This window comes from Silurus meridionalis, chromosome 7 (assembly GCF_014805685.1).
Source record: "Silurus meridionalis isolate SWU-2019-XX chromosome 7, ASM1480568v1, whole genome shotgun sequence".
NCBI classification, from domain to species: Eukaryota; Metazoa; Chordata; class Actinopteri; order Siluriformes; family Siluridae; genus Silurus; species Silurus meridionalis.
Window position 1 is genome coordinate 22,386,629 of NC_060890.1, and position 6,840 is coordinate 22,393,468.

Sequence of the window (6,840 nt, forward strand, 5' to 3'; positions counted from 1 at the left end):
ATGTCACACCCAGTACCTTTCTAGCTGTCTCCCTTATCACTTCTGCAGTAGTTGCCCAATCATCCAGCACCTCCTCACCACCCCCGAGCCTCTGTCTGACCTCTTCCCTGAATCTCACACTACAGTCTTCCTCCTTCAGTTTCCACCATCTTATTCTTCTTCCAGTCCTCACTCTCCTAATTCAACTTCCAGCTTCACAGTATTCACCCTATCAGAAACTCGCTTCACCTCCACTACACTCTTACTGAACTCTTTCTTCAGAATCACCCCTACACCATTTCTCTTTTCAACACCCCATTATAGCACAGTTTAAACCCACCTCCATGTCCTTTTCCTCTTGGTCTCTTGAACACACAACATATCTATCTTTCTCCAGTCCATTATATCAGCTACCTCTCTCCCTTTACCATAATACCATCATTTACAGTACCAACCCTCCTCCTCTCCTTCTCCTCCTTCAGCCAACAGTAGCCCAATATCCACTGGTACCCTTTTGGCTAACAATACCTTTGGTATTGGTTCGTTGGTAACCCGGGCCTCGACCGATCCAGTATGAAATTTTAAATTTTATGATCCGCATATTTGATTTGGCAAATGTTTTATGCTGAATGTCCTTCATAACACAACCCTCCCCATTTGTCCGAGCTTGGGACCTTTTTTTTTATCAACTATTTAATGTTATAATAATATATAGCCAGATACAGATAACACATCTGAATAATAATAATAATAATAATAATAATAATAATAATAATAATAATAATAATAATAATAAAGAAGGGAAACTAACATACGTATTCATCCAACACACGTGCAGGCTTCTGAGTCAGCTTAAACAAAAAGTATGATTTTGCCCTCTAGTGGTCAACATAATGACACGCAGTATTTTATTTATTTATTTTTATTTTTTTATGTAAACATAAATCCGGTGTTTAAATTTAGTATTGTATTTAGAAAAAATTAAAAAAACAAGTAACCATAAATGGAATATAAATTAACCAGTACATAAACAAATGAATCTGGTGAAATATATATATATATATAATTGATCAGTTTCACGTATTTATAGTTTCGTATATATATATATATATATATATATATATATATATATATATATATATATACACGAATCATAGAAAGTGTGTGAAACTGATCAATTGTGTAAGATAAGGTTCAATGGCATTACAAGTTCCTAGTTTTCTTATCTATTGTACTGGCAAAACCCTTTTAAAGAAATAGACAATCATGAGTAACTACACTAAATGCACACAAAACACAATTTCAAATAAATCGTATTTCATTATATTGGTGTTCCAATTATTTTTAAAAACATAGCAAATTATGAGAATTGATTTAATCTTTAACTTTAAAAAGTACAGCCTTAGAATTGTTCAAATTTCAGTTACATACCACAGAATCACATTATATATCTTTTTTTTAAAGCAATATACATAAAAACGAGGTATCTGATTATTTTGACCATGTTGTCTCGTAAAATAGTCAACGGTTTTCTGTAGCAACTTTCAATAAAAGCCGAGATTTTGTCATCTTTTGTATCTCAGACAAACCGTATCCTTTCTCTGAATGATATATATATATATATATATATATATATATATATATATATATATATATATAAATTTTATTATTTATTTATTTATTTATTTTTTTACAGTTTAGTCATATTGCTTTACATAAATTGTTACATTTTTGTAATGTATAAAACACTAGTGAGGAATTTTTTATGTATGTATGAAATGTATGTATTTAATAAAAAAACTCCTTTTTGTAAGTGTGTCTGATAGACATGTTTTCCCCAAAAAGCAGATCAATAATATGAATAACATCATAATAATTAAAATCAAGACTTTGTAACTTTGTGGCAAAATGAATCCCACACAAAATTAGTTCTTTTCAAGTCATCAAAATAGCTTCTAAACACAAATAAATAAATAAATTGGTTTATAATGAAATACAAATACATGCATATGTATAAATGTATATATTTTGTGCCTTCTCTAAATAAATCAGTTGATTGCTCTTTTAATGATAAAATGTCTAAAAGGAGCAAATAAAAAAATCGATCAAGCAATTAATCTGTATGATATATTTTGTGTCTGCTGCAGATTTTTTTAAACCTACATTAAGCAGTGGAAAAAGCTCAGTCTTTAAGATTTTATGACTTCATTATTGTCGCCTTTGATTAATGAGTAATAATTAACACCTGCCTCTGGTTTAGTTTGTCACCCCTCTGTGCCTGCAGTATGACCACACTGACTTTATTTCTATTAATAAATACATGAACTCTTTTTTTTAATAATGTGTTCCAATATCAAACTTAACCTAAACACTGAGTTTTTATTTGTTTATTCATATTTCACTTAAATATTTCTGACTGTCAACAAATGTGCGATTTGTTTGAAAGATCGCCCTCTTGTGGTCAGAGGCGAAAAACGTAGATGAACAAAGATCATTAGAGAAATTCACAATAATTTTTTTCTTTTCATGAAAAAAAAAGGATAGAAAAAGTAAGGAAAAAGGAAAAATAATAAATTGAAGTCTCAAAAATGTGTCAGAAAATAATGATAAGAGAATTTCTTCCAAGGTCACAGTCCATTTAATCCTATTCAAGTGTTTTTACACATCATTAACTGTAGACACATTAGTCTTAATTTGAGAGCTTAGGATTTGCCCAGTGAGACCATCCACATCAGGTCCTGTGTGTGTGTGTGTGTGTGTGTGTGTGTGTGTGTGTGTGTGTGTGTGTGTGTGTGTGTGTGTGTGTTATCAGAAATATGCAATTTGCACCTATTATATAAACCTCAGTAATAGAATAAGAGGTAAATGGTGGGCTTAAAACACACACACACACACACACATACACACACACACACATTTGAGATAAACATATTAGTGATGAATATTTTTGGAAACCAGGCTAGAGGTGAGCCCTATTGGGAGTATCTCAATGCACCAGACAAATGACTCTGCATTCATGTCTTTTATCTGATAATGGAGGTAATTAATGAACGTGACCCGAGTGACCCCGGGAACTTCAGCGTGTCTAAGGGATGTATTGTGTCCCACCCCGTTTCACTGCCGCTGTCATCTGTTTTAGCCCCAGAAACCATCCTGCATTTTTCCACAGATGAGTAAATGCAAATACACGTGACACACAACATATAAAGGTACCTGCAAGAATATCTAAAACTAGTGAAATGTATTTTAGATATAAGATGCATTACATAAATTTACATAATTCCTGTTAAATATTCAGAAATTAAAGTAGCTTTCGAACATTTGCCACTTATAGATAAACTGTACATCGATTCTTAGTCCTGCCATTTAATATTATATAATATGAACATGATAGTGTACACCAGCAAATTTTTAAAGTTGTAACATCATGATATTGTGGCTTCTCATAATTGTGACTTACAGTTATAATGCATCATGCAATTATGCAATTATTTTCTCCAGTCATGACATTACACAATTGTGAGGTTTATATATCTTGCAAATGAAAGTTGTCCGATTCATTGCTTTTGCGGATTAATCAGCAGCGATAGTTTATTGCTATTGAGATCAGTTATCGGCAAAAATCCATACCCATAGTTTTTCCGGGTTGCGTTATACAGTAAGAGGCCTCTAGAGGTGAATCACTGACACTCCTGCTGTTTATTTTAAGTGTTTTTTTTTTTTATTTATTTTGGATGGAACGGTTTTTATTGATTTGTAGTCTTACTTTTTGCAAATTTTGTATAATTCTTGATGCTTGAAAACTATCACTATTATAATCTTTAGTATATTAATATTTATTTCATTTAGCACATTTTCGTGATTCAGTACTTTTTTATTTTTGTAAAAATGTTCACTACATTTTTACATGTTTGTTTGTTTTTTTAATCCAGTATTCATTTTAAAAAATGAGTTGATATATTTTTATTCAGCAAGTGCAATCCAACCTAGTCTTTGGTATCGGTAAAATCCACTCTGCCTGTAAATGTGACATAGCAACACACAACTGGCATGATTTCACTATGCAGTTGTGAATAATAAAGCAATATTGACAATCATGACATAGTGTCTTGTAATTCTGACTGTTTTATAATGGCAAGCTATTTTTTTTGTGTTTGCTTGTTCATATAATACAAATGTGAATTCACAACCTGCAACTGTGAATTAAAATTGCAACTTTACATTTACTTTATTGATTGATGGAATTTGAACTGGCAAAAGTAAAAGCTTCTTACTGAGCTACTACTTTTATCAAGTGACTTCTTTGGGCTCATTTGTCAGCAAGTGACTTTCAGAAAATCAGAATCAAATCAAGGTTTGTCTGATGGTCTGGTGGAAACCTTAAAAACAGACAAATATTCTTTGGTTTTGAACTAAGAATATAAAATGGACATTGAAATTTTACTTTTTAGTTCATGCTGATTTTAACATTTGTGGTGGTTAAAACAATCAGTCTGCATAAAAAAGTCAAAATTCTTTGTTCGAACTTTTTTCCACCCCACTACACTTTTAAATGGGCAACTGAAAGTTCTTCTAAAAGGCCAAACAGATGCTTCTATTTAGGGATTCAAAAAAAAGAATGTTTCAACGAGTAGCACAGAAAGCTAGTCAAACTATTTGGAGTGTTGGCCAATCAGAATGTGATATAAACCCGGTTTGATTTTATTACAGTCGTAATTCTGCCCACACAGGATGTTAAACTAAGGGCACTTGTACTGTATATTGCTGGTGGCTTTAGTGCAAATTCAGTCACATGTCTAGGTCTGTATATTTTTCTATGGGTATGTTTATATATGTTGCCATTTTTGTATATATTTTGTAATTATTTTATATTTGAACTCCAATCTAGACACTTAAATGAGCAATTGAATGTTGAAATTTCTTCTCAAGGGTCTAAAAGATATTTCGACAGGTCATGGACTGCACAAGCAGTTAATTACAAGCAAAATGTGATCTCTGTACCAGAAAGCCCTACATACAGGCCAAGCAAAGTGAGACATATTCAATTTTGCCCACACATGATGCTAAACTCTGTTTTTGGAGAAACAATACTAACTCTTGAACTTGATGGTGAGCTGAGTGTTCATTCCCACCACTCTCCTCTACTATAATTGTTCACATCTTCAGGGTAAAGGATACGACTAGAGAATAATTACATTAGATCCCTCCATAACACCTCCCTGTTTTGCTCTCACCCCTTTCATTTTGCCATGCAATGTCATTACGGCCGCCCACCCGTATTCTCACGAGTCTATTGGGACACAATATTCTCTCATTTCTGGAACACAAAAGGCCAAAGACACATGCAGAAGGTCCACCTTAATCTATCAGGCCTCCTTCAGTCAGCCCGTTTTGCTATCTGACAGGCATAGCATCGCAGGCTGCCTATAGCGACAAAACACATGAATTTTAATCTCATGAAATGCAAATGGAGTTCTTTTTCATGGGAGTTGCTGATGGAGGTGGTGGAGGCAGCGGTAGTAAAGGAGGCTTGTGATGGGGGTGCACCATCTGCTTGCTATCACCCGGTCGATTTATCATTGGTTTGGCGTAATTTGTAGTTTTTAATAATTTCACTGTTAATTACAAGAAGCAGAGCGAAGAAACAAAGAGATAGAAGGGACAGAACGGGTACAAATTGGCATCTGGCACAGGTTTGAGAGTGGACGCAATGGTTGTAGTACAAACCGCACAGTCGGGGGTGGTGGGGGGAAGGAGCTGGGGTACGAATAAAAAAAAATAGTTGCGCACATCACAATACAAAGTAAAGTTACTACAGGCTAAAGTTAATTTCCTAAAACAGCAGTTTAATTCCTCAAATTATGTACTAATTTAACAACAATGATTAACTTTTATTTATTTGTATCATTATTAAGAGTTTTTTTTTCCATTTATAGTTGTATAGGGGCTGCATGACCATTAAATACTACTATTCAATTTGTACATCGAAATAATCAACTAACTGAGTAATAAAGTTTTTGCCAAAAACATTTTAGGACATCACCATTTAAGTCTGCTTTATGAACAATTTAGGGGAGAAATGCAATATCAGTGCAATAAACATTCAAAAAATATTATTTCCATTATATTACATATTTAACGATGTACCAATTTAAAAAATGCTTTTGGGTAGATAAGTGAGAACTTATAGGCACTAAACTAATACATTCCTACTTTGGATATTGTCTCAAAGCAGCTTTACAGAGATAAAGTGGTAATAAAGTTGTATAAAAGAGTGTATAAGTGCCTATAAGTATTTAATGTCTATAGGTTTGTTTCTTATAATTGTAAGTTTATAACCTCTTCATTTGTGTAAAGCTGTTTTGGTACAATATCCATTGTTAAAAGGCCCATACAAATAAAAGAACACAAAAAAGCTAGGTGCAATGCAGTTTTATGTCTGCTAACAAATAAAAACAAGCGCAGGGGGAGTTATTTTTAGTGGGTTTTAAATGGAACTTGCTTGTTTGCTTTTGTATGGTAGCTTATTTTTAATCATTAGCTTACTTTGCTGCCAATTAGCTTTTGCTTGCTAGCTTACTTTCACTGTGAGTTGGACTTGGCATGACAATGGCATGACATGCATGGAGACAGGATCCAAATGCTGGCTTTATTGTTTGTTTGTTTGTGGTTAACAGGCAGGGTAGACAATAGCAAACAGATATATCCAAGATGAGACAAAGGGGTAATCTGAAAAACAGGCAAAGGCCTTGGCAGGCGCAAACAATCATAAACAAAAAAGAGTTCTAGGTTGAAACCGTGAAAAGACTAGAGCATGGAAGATGAAACATGGTCTAGTGGGAATACGAAACCTGAACCCAT